Source organism: Saccoglossus kowalevskii, chromosome 13, assembly GCF_978046115.1.
Source record: "Saccoglossus kowalevskii chromosome 13, keSacKowa6.1, whole genome shotgun sequence".
Lineage (NCBI taxonomy): Eukaryota > Metazoa > Hemichordata > Enteropneusta > Harrimaniidae > Saccoglossus > Saccoglossus kowalevskii.
The window spans coordinates 5,938,205-5,961,252 of record NC_140653.1 but is presented as its reverse complement, the minus strand read 5'-3'; the positions used below and the strand labels follow the sequence as shown (position 1 = coordinate 5,961,252).

General features: G+C 36.7%; 1 protein-coding gene across 1 annotated transcript in view; it reads right to left on the bottom strand.

Annotated features, from left to right (window-relative positions):
* The window catches only part of LOC100370632 (neuropeptide S receptor-like), a 41,921-nt gene that overhangs the window by 2,354 nt on the left and 16,519 nt on the right, over positions 1-23,048 (bottom strand). The window lies entirely within an intron of this gene.

The window sequence follows — 23,048 nt, the reverse complement described above, 5'->3', positions numbered from 1 at the left end:
TTGTCATGGACTTAATGTAGATTTGACCTCAGTCCGTCATATTTCATAATGACGACATATCGATACGCAGTCTGTTCACACTCGTAATACCTACGCTCAACCTTCTGCCATTTCGTAATATTGACACTAAATATGTCTTATTTTAAAATATATACACAGGGCACGTGTCTCCACTTGGTTTATGATATATAATTGGTTGTTTGTGGACAATTTCAAAAAACGACATTGCAACTATTCTTCTCTGATCTTCCAACTATATTTATATCTTGAATGGATTTATAAGGTTTATTAAAGAGAAATGTTAATTAGTTTTACGCTGCAAAGCACTTATGTTTAAACACGTATTGCGTACATCTGTACGAGTAAGGATTCAACATTTATTATCAATTAGTATCTAGTACGTCTACCTGCCGTGCGATCCACCCTCCAATGAATCGTATTTCTGCGATTAAAACTATGCATTCACTGGTATATTGATTACCAGCAAATGACTGGAAATTAATCTCTACACGTATAATTCAAATCATTTAAGATTAGGCACGTCGTGAACCGCGAAAACACCGCCATAGTATACCCTGACACGCTTACATCAATCTAAGCATAGCTTCACCTAAATTAAGCGGCACATTAGTTAAGTACACTCAAACAGAAAACATCACATTATGAAAACGAGACTATTTTGATATAATTTCGTACATATGATACTGATCACAGTCTCCCACAATCACAGTCACTTTTACTGAAATTAAAATGAAATGTAATGTGTCAGTGGGAGTTTACATTGTATACAGTGTGCAACAAACTCACTGAAACAATTTGCATACAAATTATTGGGGAACTAAAGCATGATGATATTCCATTCAATGGATGCATTAATTTATTGTACTTATTATGATAAATCGTATCATAAATCGTAACCACTGTCGACAACGCCATCAAAGTTGTTATTGGATTTAATATCAAACAACGCGCATGCGTGTGTTGCACAATTGTCAATCTGTCAAGTAGAGTTGAGGACAATTTCTACTTTATTTCAAAATTCAACCACAATCCCATTGACAAAGTGCAATTCTCATTCATCGTGCTGGCATTTTCAGATATCTTATTTCACATGATCAATCAAATGAAGGGAATAGTCACTACGTACATTGCCATCCATCAAGTCGTATCATCTGGCTTAAAGTCGTTCCATCACGGTTCAAAAACATTTTTAGATTCAGACGAGCGCTTAGAATAAATTAACCGGCTCTGTGATGAAACTTTATTCTGGAGAACCAAACTCAGGAAATGCCACTGTAATTAAGAAGGATACAGTTCTCTAAGATTGTAATTAAGCAATCCATCTTGATTGGTTTCCGTAGTGTCTAACTATACACCTTAATCCCTAATCTAATGTAATGGACGTAGAAAGGGCAACATGGAATGCCGCGCAATCTTTAGTTCGTTTGTGCCGAAAATAAATCGAACAAGTTTAAATTCAAGGTCATAATATCAATTACGAATGATTGACAATATAGAATTTCGTAATTACATAAGCCACAGTTGCTGTATATTGTTGACACATGTTTTACTTTCACAATGTAACGCTTTTGATACGCATATGTATATGAATAAATTACGAATATGACAACTTACGCCACCAGTGGTAGCTATTGATATATGATCAACCAGTCGTATATCATCGAGATCTTTTTCCGGTTAAGGAACGGTGGAGGAAAAGCGGCTGTTGTTTGTAACTGTTGAGGGCATTTAGTATACCGAGTAACCACTTGATTCCACAGATGATATAGCTGTTTAAGATCAGAGCCGGTAGAAGAGAACAGTCAGGAGTTGGTTATGATCGGGAGTGTTTTTACTTCGTGTCGGAATCATATAATTACGTCTAGTAGTGTAATCCATGTGTCGAGTATTTCATGGATATGTGACAGTTAACCTCACATTAAGTCGAACTCTTGATGGATGAATTTATCACTGTATATGTCATTAGAGTGTAAGGTTTACAAGCCTGAAAACAACATCACCTCACTGTGATTGAATAAAAGGCTCTTAGCTGTTCATTGTATTTAAGTAATATTGCTCCTCAAACTGCACAACAAAATCTCCTTTAAGGGAATTACGGACAATCTAAAAAGCGTTTTATTAATCTTGTCGAACTTAAATCGTCGTTGTTTATTAATACTTTGATTATGTAATCTACTTTGGTCTTGGAAACCAGTAATGTTGTCAACGGTTTTGCTATAGGCCACACGAGTTAATAGATGAACCGGATGTGGGGCAGTCCAATATCAGTCACTCATGTTCATCTTGTTTTCCGGTTTTATAATCAGTATAAATTGGTTTGGAAACCATGCAAACAACATAGTCAGTACATTGATATATTGACAATTTTCGATGTATTAGATTTGAACATTTTGTTCAAACGCGACCTAATACAGCAATACATTAAGACAACTTATTTATTATAATTCAGCATTCGCTTCATAATTGCATTTGAAATGTTACTAGATCACGTACAATCTGTAAATGCACACATTTCATCAATAATAATAATACAGATTTCATATAACTCAATGGATCGAGTACATTACCAGTCTGGCTTCAATTGAAACTTCTTGTATAATAACACTCGTTGGAATAAATTGTAGGTAACATGACTTTTTCTTCAGTTCGCTATGATGTTAAACTAGCGTGAATCAATCCGAAACAAAATACTGATGGCGTTGTTATACCAACACAGTCTGCATAGTCGAGTAGACCAAAGCACAAAATTAAATGTTATAATAAAAAAAATCACAGCAATCTTCTTTGTATTATAAAATGATAAGTGTTAGTGAGATGAATGTAACTACTGTGGGGAAAACACTATTTAGTACTTTCTTAAATCATTAGGAATCTCACAACATATGTATTCTGTGAGTGCGTGATGTTGGACAAAGCAACTAGCCTTGCAGCAATAATACAAACTATGTACAATTATATTAAACTCAGTGGGATGCACTCAAAACTTGTATTTGGAATTAAGCACTCTGTTGAACTCTAACAAAGTATTAATGCGGAATATCGTGTTCACAGATCAGTAGTTTTGCTAAAGTGCTGTAAAAATGGCATAAAGCTAGTAATATTACAGCTGGAATCGGCAATCACACGTATACGCCATGATGCTAGGATGTTGTGTTCAGCGCCGATCGCGACTGATATGCATTATAAACTCAATATAGCATCTTTAAGCTGTTAAGGGGGATTAGCATATTATTTCTAGACGTAATGAATATGTTTTCTGGCTTCGAGGGATCTTTTAGAATGGATTTGTCAACTGTAAATTCAAATTACAGAATATATATGTCTATCCTCTGTCATAGACTTGCACTGCATACAGATATTGTATTAAAATCCACCAGCCACTGACGCCATATAAGACGACAGCCGATACTACGGTTGCCAACTATGTTAGATACTGTGTTTCTCATTGCAAACATTTTACACTATTGTATGTATATAGTTGTAGGTAGTCTTCGATAGTTTCGTGAATTCCCATCAAAATTCGTCAAACAAAAGTGACTACGTACCCACCTTTTTATAAGTAGATCATATCACGCCCGTTTTCACGTTGATGCACGTTAAATGAGGCTCAATCACACATTTGGTGACGAGAAATGTATTCCTGTTTCACTCCACTAAGCATGCCGAGTGAATGATCTGTACGTAAAGATTTTGGAGTAGGACTAAACGATTTATAACAGGGGTTATGGGTAGTGAAATCAATGGGTTACCCATCTGGCAATGATACCAACTCCTGCTTTAGAAAATAAAATAAAACAAAAGCTGAAAAAATACAAAAGCAAATCAGATATTGTATTTATCACTTCGATTTTTGTTTCCCTCATCTAACGTGTCCCCAATAGAAAGCTATTTATTTGAAGGCGAGTTGACGAAAATGTGTATGAAGATAACCATGTACAGGTTGTTAAAAACACCCACTGAATTAGTGAAAAAATGTGACACACAATCGTCGTGACTCGTTCACAAAGCCAATACTCCGTCATACGACATACTGCAGATAAAAGTATAGCATGACGTACACATGAAGTATTGGACGTTAATCTATACGACTAACCGATCGATACGGAGAATGGAAATCACTGAAACATGTAGTCACACACAAAACAAGAAAGCCTCTTTTGATCACGTATATGTTTACAGGTCAGCTTGTCATATTTAAAAATGTTAGTGCATTCGTTGGAGTTTTTTACAGAGAGACTGTAATATTCTTTTCAACTTTTTGTTCTAACTGTATATTAGTAAGTAGCACGCATGCACATTGCCATCGGTAATGTAGAGATACGTAGATATCAACATTTTCTCATGGCGCATTTAATATCATTGCAATGTCCGCTTCTCAATGGGGAGAGAACAATGATAGCTATCAGTGCGGCATGATGTCAATTCCACTTATACATGTACGAAATGTTGCGGTATAAATTTTATTGTATGATATACTTGGAGTTACTACATGCAATGCAATTATAAAGAACATCTTGGTTCTTTTATTTTTCTGATATTTTGACTATCATAATCAGGTAAATCAAATTCCTAAGTTAAAACAAAATGAACCATACAATGTGATTGGTTAACAACAAACTCCTCGTGAGCCATACAATATGATTGGTTAACAACAACAACCCCCTCCCCCGTGAGCAATACAGTGTGATTGGTTAACAACAAACTCCTCGTGAGCCATACAGTGTGATTGGTCGTGAGCAATACAATTCTAAATGAGCGTATATTTCAACATACCATAATTATGTGATCTTATTCAGAACAAAGAGAATAACGTTCATCAGAATCACCGAGTAATTCGTGACAAAAGCGAAAACAAATCTTATACAACATCTCAATTATTCATCCCATATAACAATTCAATTTTAAGATATGATGACACTTTGTCTTATAAAACAATGGTATTTTCTCAAAATAATCACTTTCCTGGTCATGTGTTTTAGCGAACATAGATCAGTGACCATATATTTATTTAAATTGTATTTCGCCAATAAATTGTTAAAATATGGAGCGATCTATATTCAAAAACGCATACGATGAACAGGCCCGAAATGATCCATTAACTATACCGTAAGTTTGTATGTCAACGAAATATGTCATATCTGACATGCGATTACATGGACCATCTGTTATGAATTGATGCCATGCGAGTAGCTATATATATATATCCCACTGTGACAGATTCAATAGTTGTCAACGGGTAGGTACGTGGTAATGATATGAATGACTTGTAGTTGGAAATCTGCTCAATTAAATTATCTCAATAAATACTGCATAGAGATATGTTAGTAATCAAGTCATATCCATTGTATCAGTATTCGGTGAGCGAAGTTAAGTTGGCGGAGAGGTGAAATATACTTATAAAATATCGCGACACCCGTGGGCAGTAAAATGTCGTTATGTGATGCTTACACGTCAATGGTGCATGAACGAAGAAATGCTTAAAAAATTGCTTTCAAAGAGACAAGTTTTAATGGAAGCCGATATGTTTTATTATGGTGGCTGGTTATGTAAACATCGACGGTGGCCACATAATGTCTCATGAGTACACACGTATCAATTGTCCAAACATTATGTACAGTATTTGAGATGAAACATGTTAATATTCCATCATAATTCTCAAGGCTTGTCATCTGGAAATACTACAGACAAATAAAAAGTCCCAAAGCGTTATTATAAGAAATGAGAATACGTTCACCAATTGAAGAACGCTGTCGATGTGCTGAAAATGTCAAATTGTTGACTCAATTACGTAACATTGTGATACTAGTTGTATATAATTGAGACCATTATTGGGGGGGTAGGCGTGAATTTGTAACTAAATGAATATATGGTACGCGCACTTGTAGTGTCGTGGGGTAGAATAGCGTTGTTCATGACTGAAAAGCTTATTGCGTGGCTTTACACTGTATTATGAACGCAATCACAGATGTGGGTTAGGAATACATAGACTGTATACAACCATAATCGCAGTCAGCGGAAATCGAGCTGTCGATAAGACGTAGATTTATATGACGTGTGTGGCAATTGAACACTTGAAACTCAGACAACATGGTGCGTCAAAATTACATGTAACGGAAGTACTTTCTGGTCATCAACGATTATAAATGAATTCCGTTTCAGACAAATGTCATTTCGAGAAAGTACAGTGTATAGAAAAAGTTAGTAGGTAATCGTAGTTCGTGGTAATTGGTCAATATAACCAGACTTTTAGACAAAGTATCTTTACTCAATGATAGATCTATTCATATTTATCATTGAAAAATAAAACTTTGCTCGAAACGTCTGGTTATATTGAATAATCACCAAGAACTGCTATAATTACCTACTGCAATTTTCTATATATTATATTTATCGATCCAAGCAATTTTAAAAAGTATTGTATACTGTATGTTCGTTATCAATATCTGTGATCGTCTTTGTAATACTAATCAACACTGACAAGTTGAGGAAAAGGATTATATCTCTAGATTATGAGTGGCTTGTCAAAAATAACACTGAGGTCAAGAAATATCGCTTATTGGTTTCGATAAAATCCCGCAAAATATACTGCTGTTGAAACAATGGGATACCGCGTATATCACAGTTGCTCTTATTATAAATATACATATGGAACGCGTGTATACCAAAGGTCAACTTTATTACATATATTTCGACGCACTATTGTACATTATTGTACATTTTCAGGGTTTGAAATATTTTATTTAGTCAGTATTATCGGATTGAAGATGCATATTACCTACTATCATTTCCTGTCAACGGACTTAGAGCCCATTAACAGACACAGAGATGAAGGAATCAAGTATACACATGTATTAAGAGTAATACGTCAGTTTACCCACGAAAACCTCTACTCTTTGCAAACAACTGGATCTTTTACGTGCACTGAGGATAGGAACAGCACATGGGAACGACAGCTTTACGTCCCCTCCGAATGAACGTCATTCTCCCAAATACGAATGCCGCGAGCCAGTCTTTTTTGCACTGCTGAGTGTGCAGTCAACCACGGGTGATAAGCCCACAATCTCACTTTGTGATTGACAAATAGCAATGAATTATGTAATATATGCACATATATACAGTGTGCACCTGGAGTGTCTGTAATAAAAGTTCTAATTCTCGTTATTTCGACGTTAATGTTGCGAGTAGATGGGACGAGACGTAAGTCTAATTTAAGACAGACACATAATTATTTTACAAAAAGCATGACAGCGCATGATTTGTATTCACGTACGCCCGCGAATTCCTCCATAATAAATGCATAACGGAGCCACTTCATTATGGTGGTCAATTGATTACCAGCGCCACATTACAGAGCCGCCATTACTAGATTGTACTACAGTACCGGACTGACTTTTCCCCAGTACTCGGTCATTGTGAAGAGCGGTATGGACACTTCAATTATTAAATCTTTCACTAACTACATTGAAGGTATTTCTGATAGATTCAGCAGTTTTCCTTGCTTGTCAAAAATGTTTTGTTTTTTTATTTGTGGGTAGTATTAATAGACAAGTTTTACTTAAATATCGTGGTTATAGACTATTAACTGAACTAAAAACCCAACACCACCCGTCACGATCATTGAACGAAATTAAAATAAAAACAATTTGTGATGCGCGTCTATTGAGATATCTAATATAGACTGCGTTCACTCTTGTTCATCACCAGGCCACTGCTGGGTTATAACGTAAATCTTACCTTCAACTGCACGATCATTTTTATCTATATATCTATCTAAAAAACATATATAGCACCGGTATCCAAAACTAAGTTTTGTTAAAAGGCGCTGAAAGCGAACACTACAAATCTGTAGAGTTATTCCTCACTGTAGATTTTGCTGAACAAGTAGGTCTTAAGTCTCTTTTTAAAAATATTGACATCAGTAACTTCACGAAGATCAAGTGGAAGGTCATTCCAGAGTTTTGGAGCTGCATATGAGAAGGCACGTCCACCATATGTTTTCTGTCTGTAGTTAGTGTTATGGAGAAGCTTCTTATTGGAAGAACGAAGACAGCGACTGGGTGTGTACACATGAAGTAGATCAAGAATGTAGTTTGGAGCAAGTCCATTCAGAGCTTTGAATGACAACAGCATAAATTTGTAGTAAATTCTATAACGAACAGGTAGCCAATGTAACTGGAGATATGTGATCATATTTTCTAGTGCGGGTGATGATTCTTGTAGCAGTGTTTTGAGCATGTTGAGGAAGATTGATGTTATTGTCCGGCAGTCCAAATAATAATGAATTCCAATAATCAAGCTTAGATACAACAACATGAATTAATGTCTGGCAGGTGTCATTACTGAGATATTTCCTAATGCGACTGATGCGACGAAGATGGTTGTAGATGGATCTGCAAGTAATCTTGATGTGAGTGTTTAACATATGAGTATTTTCAAAAGTAACTCCCATGTTACGAGCAGATGTGACTGGTGCAATTGAACTGGTACAAATGGTGATTTTATCAATTGGATCAGGCAATTTGGTAAATTTAGAGCGAATGAGCAGTACTTCAGTCTTAGAGTCGTTGAGTTGGAGCTTGTTTTGTGTCATCCAGCGTTTAATATAAGTTGTGTTGACGAATGAGTTTACCGAAAGGGAAAATATAGATGGTGAACAGAATAGGGCCAAGTACAGAGTCTTGTGGTACCCCAAAGTGAAGCTGAGATGGCTCACTAGTGACACTTGAAACTGAAACTGATTGACATCGATGTTGAAGATATGATTCAAACCACTGGAGAGCCATATCAGTAACACCAAGATTGGACAGTCTGTTGAGCAGAATATTATGATCGATCAAATGCAGCTGATAGATCCAAGAGACAGAGTAATACGTAGTTACCAGAGTCGATGAAAGTACAAATGTCATTATGGATTTTCAGAAGAGCTGTTTCAGTGCTGTGGTACTTTCTATATGCAGATTGCAGTGGTTCTAGAAGTGAGTTTGCAGTAAGATAGTCCGTCAGTTGAGAAGCAACAATCCTCTCCAAGACTTTGGAGAGAAACGGCAAGTTTGAGACAGGACGATAGTTCTTGAGTGTATTGTGATCAAGTGAGGTTTTCTTAAGTAGAGGGGTGACGATTGCAGACTTAAATAGTGCTGGCACTTCACCGGATTGAAGAGAAAGATTAATAGTCATTGATATAAATGGAAGCAATGAATCGGGACAAAGCTTGAATAGTGATGTAGGAAGAGGATCCGGCAGGCATGACTTGTTAGGTGACTTCATGATAAGCTTACGAATATCAGATGGATTGGCAGAGGTGAGTGGAGGCAGGGTTGTTGCAGTATGAATTTCCAAATTGGTGAACTGAGTACTAATATCAGTAGTGTCCAGGTTGGTGCGAATATCCTTGATCTTTGTAGTGAAATATTGACTGAAACGTTCAGTGAGTTCATGGGTGGAAGTGTGGGTTGGTAGAGCAATAGATTTGCTGAACAGTGGTGCGAAAAGGTGCGAAATAGCTTGCTCTGGTCATTGGCACATTCTTTAATGAGGTTGGTGTAGTAACTGCACTTGGTCTCGCGAATTAGCTTGTTGACATTGCGACATGCGTCATTGTAGATTTGATGATGGATATCAAGCCTAGTTTCTCGCCATTTTCGCTCTGTGGCCCTACGATGATTCTCTGCCTGGTTTAATTCAGCAGTATATCACTTGGTGTCTGGACGAACAGTGATGATGCGCTTCTTGATTGGTGCTTGCTTATTGAGAAGACAAGAGATAGCAGAATTGTAAGTAGTAACAGCGGAGTTCAAATCAGAAGGTTGTTGATGTAGATCCTGGATGGTAGCAATGTCCTTAGAGAAATCAGCAGAAGAAATTGATGATATGCAGCGATAAGAGATTTGGCGTCTAATAAGTGGTGGCTTCTGGAGTAACAGTTGTGCATGAACTGGTCTGTGGTCAGAAAGACTCTGACTGTCGATGACATCTGAGTTTGTGATAACTAAGTCCAGTATATGTCCGCGAATATGAGTAGGGTCATGGACCCACTGCTTCAAGTTGCATGAGTCAATAATGTTGGTGAATTTCTGGGTAGTGGAATTAAGTTGATCGTCGATATGCAAATTAAAGTCACCAACAATGAACAGATTACCATAGTATGAACCATGTTTCTCAAGCATGGCCCCAAATTCGAGGAGGGACTGTGACACAGTGAGTTTGTTCTTAACACTAGGTGGTGGACGATATAAGATGACAAATTTGAGAGCGATTCCTTGGTGTATCAGCGTGGCCTCTGTAGCTTCAAATGATTTGATGTTGGTGATAGGTTTCCAGGTAGATAACTTCAGTGAAGATTAGTAGATGAGTGCAATACCACCGCCAGATGACGAGTTGCGTGGAGTATGCTTGAAAGAGTATCCATTAGGGGTGCATTCAATAATGACGTGTTCATCAGTATTTTCTTTCATCCAGGTTTCAGTCAGTGCGATAATATCAATGTCCTTGTCAGTGACATAGTCTTCTACTTCAGGTGCTTTATTACAGAGAAATCGGATATTCCAGGTTGAAAGCAAAAGTTTACACTTCCTAGTGATAGGTATGCATTGGTCAGCGACAGGTGTGGTTATTCTTGGTGTAATAGTGGAATGGAGATTTGGTGCATATGAGGTGCATATGTGTGTTGGTAGTCTGGCTAGAATTCTGTAAGATCTGACGGTATTCCAGACTGGCAATGGCAGCCTTCCGTGGTGGAAGGAAAGGAAGTTCTTGAAGTTATGTAAGAGTGATCTGCTGTATGGCATGTTACAAAAATTAACATAACAATACAATCTTTGCAGAGAACACAAGGCTATCAGTAGATGTGGTGAAGAACAAAGGCAGTGTACTGTGCAGAAAGTCAAAGTCAAAGTGAGAAAAAAACAGAGATTTTTCAAGTCCATAAAACACAGCAGAAATGCGATAATTCAAAATTTGATGAGAGTGGGTGAAGTCGCTGGATATTCACGGAGCAATAATGATAATAAATGAGACTGTAGGATAACTGAGCACTGAAAAATGCTTCAGAACTCAGGAGCACAATGTGTAGGCAGCCAGCTAAGGCGCACTTCATTATTAGGTTCAAAGTCGACTTAATTTCCTCTGTCACTTCATATCATTTGCCATGCACACTGATTTGATACAGCAATATCAAAGTTAAAGTCTTTTAACGTCGCTATTTTTATATTAATTACACTCATTTTATTTTAGAGATGTGACTAACAAGAATTCTGCGCAATTAGCATATGTTAAGTTAAATAAAGGAAGTCATTGGGACTGCGTCTTTATAGTTTGTGCACCCTAACTTTTCAATAATTGATAAAATCCATTAGAAAGAAATAATGGTCATGTCTGGTGGTAGATATGCCTTCGCGTTTAGCCTAAAGATAAAACACTGTTCAGGACAAAATACGATAAGGTAGACACAGAAAAGGGCATCGAAACAGCATACATTCGTAAGTCGAACATATTGTGAGCTTTACATTTACAGGTTTGAGAATGTTGGAATTGGGAAAGCAATGACAGTGAATAAGTACTTCATCTGTGTTTCTTCAACACACGCTTTTGGGATGCACATGAATGATAATACTTTTGGTGTTGAAGTTTCATTTATGTCAGTTGAAAAGAGAAATTGAAGTCCGTCATTTACGCAATAGTTTTTCGGCAAGTGAGATGCATTGTCTGTATTAGGAACTGTGGTTTGTTGCACTCAAAAGATCTGTTAGAGGAATTTTGTACACGGGTATTGACATGTACTAGTAACAACCTATATCAACTGCCGCTACTAGTCTCGATACAATACAACTGATGGAAGACAATTTTATCTAATAGTTACCGACTAATATTTAATTGTTGCCGACTAATATTACCGACTCGAACAGAGTACTACTAATTTAAACGAAATTTCGTTATCGCAGTTGTTAATAAAGAATGATCATTTGCAAATATCCACACTGTAAATATAAGTTAAAATTGTTCCTTTCCCTGAAGTGAGAACGTGTGAGAATGTGTATACATTTGCCTTATTCTGTCTGGCCCAACGGAATCGCCAGAACAATTGTTTACAATTTGTTAATATAAAAATGTCAGGTCGACCTCTGCCATTTGACCAGACTTGGTGATTCTGGCATCCCTGCGAATGTAAAATATATAAATGTTTCATCAATGCTAGAAATAACGTGAAATGCCGGAATTCGACGTCAAGCCTGGCCATTACTATCATATCATGGTCGATCCCCGTAGCGTGAGTTGAAAGAGCAATACATATTACCTCCATTGGTATAAGTTATTCACACTGTTATATACAATATTGATGTCATTGAAATCAACCCCGCTGTTTAAATGTTCAGTTATAAAAGTAAATTCGCTCGTGAACCCGAGAGGAACATTTAATGGTTTCAATATTCCGTTCACCTATTATGACGTAATGACAAATAACATATATATTACATATTATTATACATCTGTCACCGTGACGCCTTAAGTTACAGCGTGCCGTAATTTTGCGGTATTTTACGTGGTATTTTCATCCTACCATATTAGGAAATGCAAATTCCAAATTCGGAATGAATACGCGCGTAAGCGTCCTCTAATAATAAAAACAAACATGGCTGCCACCAGACTCCACACAAAGAAGTTCGCTGAATCTGTTATAAATTTTTGAATTTCGGCATTCCCATGATGTATCATTGGAAGGAAAAGGTGTATAATAATAATAGGGTTGTCACTCATACAGTACGCCGTCTCATCGACCTCCGCTGCGCGTCGGTCGATACTCACTCTGTATTGTCTTCGTGCATACTTTGAGGTATCCTCTAATAACCTCATAATATTCGTCGTTGTTAATTGTCATCTCTGAAACGTGTTAAGATTTCCCTCATAATGGTATCTCTATTACATCAGTTATTGCAATATATTTTACAATTATTCTTGTAATGTAGCAAATTTAACATCGTCAATTATTACTGTCAGCATTTCCTGACATTTCTTGCATCTGTGATGAAATAACCGATCAAGAAGAACAAAGATATGATATATAGCGCTACACTTAAACCCTTTTAGAATGATAACACAATTATGAAACAGTGATAACGTGCTAGAAATATAGAATGGAATATGACAGAATAATGAATAAATAAAGTCGAGAGAATGTTTTAGACGGCTACATACGTGAATACCTTAATTTGTATCCAGACACTCAGACAGTACTCCGTCGAATCGACCTCCGCTGCACATCGGTCGATACTTCAGCTGTACTGTCTTCGTGAACACTTTTCTGTATCCTCGTAATAAACTCATATCACCAGCACACATTAGTTCCAACTTGTTGGCTCCCGTGTACATGGCCCAAAGGAAGCTACAATCGTAATGATGCATGTCTGACTGTCAGTCTGACCTGTTGGCTGGCTGCGTGTCCGTCCTCCCGTCCGTGCGTCTGTCTGTCTGTCTGTTTGTGTGTGCGTGTCAGCTCTTGTATACTACCACTATTCAAGAACCTCTGAGTTGATTGAAATGGGATATTTTTTACAAATGAATTTAACCTGTGTACGTGCATCCTGTACATGTTATTTGGGTCATTTGTATACTAATAATCTATAATCTCTGTTTAGCCAAATACACTGACAATTTATAAACGTTTATCTTTTGTGTAGATGATTATCTAATTTCAGTTTTTACATATTAATTAGCTAATTTGTATACTGATTGTTCAGCTTGTATTATTTGTATCCTCACAACAGTTTGGTCAAATGTTTTGAAAAAAGATGTTTAATCAATCTACACACATCACGAAAAAGTCTGCGACAGAAAAAGAGGTTGGTTGGTGTTCAGTAAATGTTAAAGCATATTGAATTCACTTCACACGGGAGCACTTTTTACCAGCTATATTTGTTAGATTAACAGAAGAGGGTCAGGTTGCATATTAACGTTGATGACATGAACAGATAGCTAGCGGGCTTGAAATTACAGAAACCTGACATACCTAATTACTATATATACCATGTGAGTGTGTGTATGTGCAAACAGAACAGGATTATCGAATTTTGTTACTAACACCTCGCCCCAAGATATCCTTTGCCAAGGAAATCTAAATTAATGTTACTGTTCATTTGCACTAGCGGCATACCAGCTGTACGGCTTCTCAACTTACATGTTTGCCATATAGTAGAAAACTACGGTAAATACGATACGAAAGGGAAATTTACTCACAGATTATATCTGATAGATTTGACGACGAAAGGTCGTCTTATTGTTTATAAATCACGCTATCACAGGTGTCACCTGCTTCAGGTGTCTAACTAAACAGTTTAGGCGTTGTCTTATAACACGGGGACAGCGGTATTTTCATAACATAAATATGTAGATATTTGACAATAATTCCCAATGCATCACATGCAATCATTACACTGGTCCCGCAACTATTAAAACAAATGCCAAAAACAACTTACTGGACGGTTATGTTAAGGTTCACCTCCCAGGTGTGCAGGGTTACCGCTTACTTACAGACGGGTTATATGCAGACTCACCTCTCACTTGACGGGTTATGTGTAAGTTCACCTCTCACTCATTAACGGGTTGTGTGCAGGTTTACCTCTTACTCGTCCACGGGTTATGTGCATGTGAACCTCTTACAAGTGGTTTATGGGTTGGTTCGTCTCTCAATAATTAACGGTTTATATACATGTTCAACTATTACTCATTCCAGGGGTATATTCAGGTATACCAGCCATACATTGATGGGTTATTTACAGACCCCGCTGCCACTCATTGACGGTACACGTGTGCTTTCATCTTTCACTCCTTTTATCATTTACACCTAAAATGTTACGTAGATTAGATAATGCTTGATATATACGAAGTGGTACATTACAAGCATTATATATATATATCCCGGTATATTAACGGTACAATTTTGAAAATATTAATAAGCATGATATATTCTGTGATATTAGACGTGACACTGTGACAATATTAATAAGCTTGATATATCCTGTGATATTGGGCGTGCCACTGTGACAATATTAATAAGCTTGATATATCCGGTAATATTTGACGTGCCACTGTGACAATATTAATAAGCTTGATATATCCTGTGATATTAGACGTGACACTGTGACAATATTAATAAGCTTGATATATCATGTGATATTGGGCGTGACACTGTGACAATATTAATAAGCTTGATATATCCGTGATATTGGGCGTGACACTGTGACAATATTAATAAGCTTGATATATCATGTGATATTGGGCGTGACACTGTGACAATATTAATAAGCTCGATATATCCGTGATATTGGGCGTGACACTGTGACAATATTAATAAGCTTGATATATCCTGTAATATTTGACGTGCCACTGTGACAATATTAATAAGCTTGATATATCATGTGATATTGGACGTGCCACTGTGACAATATTCATAAGCTTGATATATCATGTGATATTGGACGTGACACTGTGACAATATTAATAAGCTTGATATATCATGTGATATTGGACGTACGACTCCGACAATAATCATAAGCTTAATATATCCTGTGATATTGGGCGTGATACTGTGACAATATTCATAAGCTTGATATATCCGGTAATATTGGACGTGCCACTGTGACAATATTAATAAGCTTGATATATCATGTGATATTGGGCGTGACACTGTGACAATATTAATAAGCTTGATATATCATGTGATATTGGGCGTGACACTGTGACAATATTAATAAGCTTGATATATCCGTGATATTGGGCGTGACACTGTGTCAATATTAATAAGCTTGATATATCCTGTGATATTAGACGTGCCACTGTGACAATATTAATAAGCTTGATATATCCTGTGATAGTTGACGTGACACTGTGACAATATTAATAAGCTTGATATATCCTGTGATATTGGACGTGCCCCTGTGACAATATTACCGGGAATAAGCTTGATATAACACGTGATATTGGACGTGCCACTGTGACAAAATTAATAAGCTTGATATATCATGTGATATTGGAGGTGACACTGTGACATTATTAATAAGCTTGATATATCATGTGATATTAGACGTGCCACTGTGACAATATTAATAAGCTTGATATATTCTGTGATATTTGACGTGACACTGTGACAATATTAATAAGCTTGATACATCCTGTGATATTGGGCGTGACACTGTGACAATATTAATAAGCTTGATATATCCTGTGATATTGGACGCGCCACTGTGACAATATTAATAAGCTTGATATATCCTGTGATATTGGGCGTGACACTGTGTCAATATTGACAAGCTTGATATATCCTGTGATCTTGGGCGTGACACTGTGACAATATTCATAAGCTTGATATATCATGTGATATTGGGCGTGACACTGTGACAATATTCATAAGCTTGATATCCGTGATATTGGGCGTGACACTGTGACAATATTAATAAGCTTGATATATCCTGTGATATTGGGGGTGACACTGTGTCAATATTGATAAGCTTGATATATCATGTGATATTGGGCGTGCCACTGTGACAATATTCATAAGCTTGATATATCCGTGATATTGGGCGTGACACTGTGACAATATTAATAAGCTTGATATATCCTGTGATATTGGGCGTGATACTGTGACAATATTAATAAGCTTGATACATCCTGTGATATTGGACGTGCCACTGTGACAATATTAATAAGCTTGATATATCCTGTGATATTGGGCGTGACACTGTGACAATATTAATAAGCTTGATATATCCGTGATCTTGGGCGTGACACTGTGACAATATTAATAAGCTTGATATATCCGTGATATTGGACGTGCCACTGTGACAATATTAATAAGCTTGATATATCCTGTGATATTGGGCGTGACACTGTGTCAATATTGACAAGCTTGATATATCATGTGATATTGGGCGTGACACTGTGTCAATACTAATAAGCTTGATATATCCTGTGATATTGGGCGTGACACTGTGACAATATTAATAAGCTTGATATATCCGTGATCTTGGGCGTGACACTGTGACAATATTAATAAGCTTGATATATCCGTGATATTGGGCGTGACACTGTGTCAATATCAATAAGCTTGATATATCCGTGATATTGGGCGTGACACTGTGACAATATTAATAAGCTTGATATATCCTGTGATATTGGGCGTGACACTGTGACAATATTAATAAGCTTGATATATCCGTGATATTGGGCGTGACACTGTGACAATATTAATAAGCTTGATATATCATGTGATATTGGGCGTGACACTGTGACAATATTAATAAGCTCGATATATCCGTGATATTGGGCGTGACACTGTGACAATATTAATAAGCTTGATATATCCTGTAATATTTGAAGTGCCACTGTGACAATATTAATAAGCTTGATATATCATGTGATATTGGACGTGCCACTGTGACAATATTCATAAGCTTGATATATCATGTGATATTGGACGTGACACTGTGACAATATTAATAAGCTTGATATATCATGTGATATTGGACGTACGACTCCGACAATAATCATAAGCTTAATATATCCTGTGATATTGGGCGTGATACTGTGACAATATTCATAAGCTTGATATATCCGGTAATATTGGACGTGCCACTGTGACAATATTAATAAGCTTGATATATCATGTGATATTGGGCGTGACACTGTGACAATATTAATAAGCTTGATATATCATGTGATATTGGGCGTGACACTGTGACAATATTAATAAGCTTGATATATCCGTGATATTGGGCGTGACACTGTGTCAATATTAATAAGCTTGATATATCCTGTGATATTAGACGTGCCACTGTGACAATATTAATAAGCTTGATATATCCTGTGATAGTTGACGTGACACTGTGACAATATTAATAAGCTTGATATATCCTGTGATATTGGACGTGCCCCTGTGACAATATTACCGGGAATAAGCTTGATATAACACGTGATATTGGACGTGCCACTGTGACAAAATTAATAAGCTTGATATATCATGTGATATTGGAGGTGACACTGTGACATTATTAATAAGCTTGATATATCATGTGATATTAGACGTGCCACTGTGACAATATTAATAAGCTTGATATATTCTGTGATATTTGACGTGACACTGTGACAATATTAATAAGCTTGATACATCCTGTGATATTGGGCGTGACACTGTGACAATATTAATAAGCTTGATATATCCTCTGATATTGGACGCGCCACTGTGACAATATTAATAAGCTTGATATATCCTGTGATATAGGGCGTGACACTGTGTCAATATTGACAAGCTTGATATATCCTGTGATCTTGGGCGTGACACTGTGACAATATTCATAAGCTTGATATATCATGTGATATTGGGCGTGACACTGTGACAATATTCATAAGCTTGATATCCGTGATATTGGGCGTGACACTGTGACAATATTAATAAGCTTGATATATCCTGTGATATTGGGGGTGACACTGTGTCAATATTGATAAGCTTGATATATCATGTGATATTGTGCGTGCCACTGTGACAATATTCATAAGCTTGATATATCCGTGATATTGGGCGTGACACTGTGACAATATTAATAAGCTTGATATATCCTGTGATATTGGGCGTGATACTGTGACAATATTAATAAGCTTGATACATCCTGTGATATTGGACGTGCCACTGTGACAATATTAATAAGCTTGATATATCCTGTGATATTGGGCGTGACACTGTGACAATATTAATAAGCTTGATATATCCGTGATCTTGGGCGTGACACTGTGACAATATTAATAAGCTTGATATATCCGTGATATTGGACGTGCCACTGTGACAATATTAATAAGCTTGATATATCCTGTGATATTGGGCGTGACACTGTGTCAATATTGACAAGCTTGATATATCATGTGATATTGGGCGCGACACTGTGTCAATACTAATAAGCTTGATATATCCTGTGATATTGGGCGTGACACTGTGACAATATTAATAAGCTTGATATATCCGTGATCTTGGGCGTGACACTGTGACAATATTAATAAGCTTGATATATCCGTGATATTGGGCGTGACACTGTGTCAATATCAATAAGCTTGATATATCCCTGATATTGGGCGTGACACTGTGACAATATTAATAAGCTTGATATATCCTGTGATATTGGGCGTGACACTGTGACAATATTAATAAGCTTGATATATCCGTGATATTTGGCGTGACACTGTGTCAATATTAATAAGCTTGATATATCCGTGATATTGGGCGTGACACTGTGTCAATATTAATAAGCTTGATATATCCTGTGATATTGGGCGTGACACTGTGACAATATTAATAAGCTTGATATATCCTGTGATATTGGGCGTGACACTGTGACAATATTAATAAGCTTTTTATATCCGTGATATTGGGCGTAACACTGTGTCAATATTAATAAGCTTGATATATCCGTGATATTGGGCGTGACACTGTGTCAATATTAATAAGCTTGACATATCCTGTGATATTGGGCGTGACACTGTGACAATATTAATAAGCTTGATATATCCGTGATATTGGGCGTGACACTGTGACAATATTCATAAGCTTGGTATCCGTGATATTGGGCGTGACACTGTGACAATATTAATAAGCTTGACATATCCTGTGATATTGGGCGTGACACTGACAATATTAATAAACTTGATATATCCTGTGATATTGGGCGTGACACTGTGACAATATTAATAAGCTTGATATATCCTGTGATATTGGGCGTGACACTGTGACAATATTCATATGCTTGGTATCCGTGATATTGGGCGTGACACTGTGACAATATTAATAAGCTTGACATATCCTGTGATATTGGGCGTGACACTGTGTCAATATTGATAAGCTTGATATATCATGTGATATTAGGCGTGCCACTGTGACAATATTAATAAGCTTGATATATCCGTGATATTGGGCGTGATACTGTGACAATATTAATAAGCTTGATATATCCTGTGATATTGGGCGTGCCACTGTGACAATATTCATAAGCTTGATATATCCGTGATATTGGGCGTGACACTGTGTCAATATTAATAAGCTTGATATATCCTGTGAGTTTGGGCGTGACACTGTGACAATATTAATAAGCTTCATATATCCGTGATATTGGGCGTGACACTGTGTCAATATTAATAAGCTTGATATATCCGTGATATTGGGCGTGACACTGTGACAATATTAATAAGCTTGATATATCCTGTGATATTGGGCGTGACACTGTGACAATATTAATAAGCTTGATATATCCGTGATATTGGGCGTGACACTGTGTCAATATTAATAAGCTTGATATATCCGCGATATTGGGCGTGACACTGTGACAATATTAATAAGCTTGATATATCCTGTGATATTGAACGTGCCACAGTGACAATATTAATAAGCTTGATATATCATGTGACATTGGAAGTGTCATTTTGACAATATTAATAAGCTTGATATATCCTGTGATATTGAACGTGCCACTGTGACAATATTAATAACCCTGATATATTCTGTGATATTGGGCGTGATACTGTGACAATATTCATAAGCTTGATATCCGTGATATTGGACGTGCCACTGTGACAATATTAATAAGCTTGATATATCCGTGATATTGGGCGTGATACTGTGACAATATTAATAAGCTTGATATATCCTGTGGTATTGGGCGTGCCACTGTGACAATATTCATAAGCTTGATATATCCGTAATATTGGGCGTGACACTGTGTCAATATTAATAAGCTTGATATATCCTGTGATATTGGGCGTGACACTGTGACAATATTAATAAGCTTGATATATCCGTGATATTGGGCGTGGCACTGTGACAATATTAATAAGCTTGATATATCCGTGATATTGGGCGTGACACTGTGTCAATATCAATAAGCTTGATATATCCGTGATATTGGGCGTGACACTGTGACAATATTAATAAGCTTGATATATCCTGTGATATTGGGCGTGACACTGTGACAATATTAATAAGCTTGATATATCCTGTGATATTGGGCGCGCCAATGTGACAATATTCATAAGCTTGATATATCCGTGATATTGGACGTGACACTGTGTCAATATTAATAAGCTTGATATATCCTGTGATATTGGGCGTGACACTGTGACAGTATTATTAAGCTTGATATATCATGTGATATTGGACGTACGACTCCGACAATATTCATAAGCTTGATATATCCTGTGATATTGGGCGTGACACTGTGACAATATTAATAAGCTTGATATATCCTGTGATATTGGACGTGCCCCTGTGATAATATTACCGGGAATAAGCTTGCTATATCACGTGATATTGGACGTGCCACTGTGACAAAATTAATAAGCTTGATATATCATGTGATATTGGAGGTGACACTGTGACAATATTAATAAGCTTGATATATCCTGTGATATTGGACGTACCCCTGTGACCATATTAATAAGCTTGATATATCATGTGACATTGGACGTGTCATTTTGACAATATTAATTAGCTTGATATATCATGTGATATTGGGCGTGACACTGTGTCAATATTGATAAGCTTGATATATCATGTGATATTGGGCGTGCTACAGTGACAATATTAATAAGCTTGATATATCCAGTGATATTGGGCGTGACACTGTGACAATATTAATAAGCTTGATATATGATGTGATATTGGGCGTGACACTGTCAATATTTATAAGCTTGATATATCATGTGATATTGGGCGTGCCACTGTGACAATATTAATAAGCTTGATATATCCTGTGCTATTGGACGTGACACTGGGACAGTATTATTAAGCTTGATATATCATGTGATATTGGACGTACGACCCCGACAATATTAATAAGCTTGATATATCCTGTGATATTGGGCGTGACACTGTGACAATATTAATAAGCTTGATATATCCTGTGATATTGGACGAGCCCCTGTGACAATATTACCGGGAATAAGCTTGCTATATCACGTGATATTGGACGTGCCACTGTGACCAAATTAATAAGCTTGATACATCATGTGATATTGGAGGTGACACTGTGACAATATTAAAAAGCTTGATATATCATGTGATATTAGACGTGCCACTGTGACAATATTAATAACCCTGATATATTCTGTGATATTTGACGTGACACTGTGACAATATTAATAAGCTTGATACATCCTGTGATATTGGACGTGCCACAGTGACAATATTAATAAGCTTGATATATCCTGTGATATTGGGCGTGACACTGTGTCAATATTGATAAGCTTGATATATCATGTGATATTAGGCGTGACACTGTGACAATATTGATAAGCTTGATATATCATGTGATATTGGACGTGCCACTGTGACAATATTCATAAGCTTGATATCCGTGATATTGGGCGTGACACTGTGACAATATCAATAAGCTTGATATATCCTGTGATATTGGGCGTGACACTGTGTCAATATCAATAAGCTTGATATATCCTGTGATATTGGGCGTGCCACTGTGACAATATTCATAAGCTTGATATATCCGTGATATTGGACGTGACACTGTGTCAATATTAATAAGCTTGATATATCCTGTGATATTGGGCGTGACACTGTGACAGTATTATTAAGCTTGATATATCATGTGATATTGGACGTACGACTCCGACAATATTCATAAGCTTGATATATCCTGTGATATTGGGCGTGACACTGTGACAATATTAATAAGCTTGATATATCCTGTGATATTGGACGTGCCCCTGTGATAATATTACCGGGAATAAGCTTGCTATATCACGTGATATTGGACGTGCCACTGTGACAAAATTAATAAGCTTGATATATCCTGTGATATTGGAGGTGACACTGTGACAATATTAATAAGCTTGATATATCCTGTGATATTGGACGTACCCCTGTGACCATATTAATAAGCTTGATATATCATGTGACATTGGACGTGTCATTTTGACAATATTAATTAGCTTGATATATCATGTGATATTGGGCGTGACACTGTGTCAATATTGATAAGCTTGAT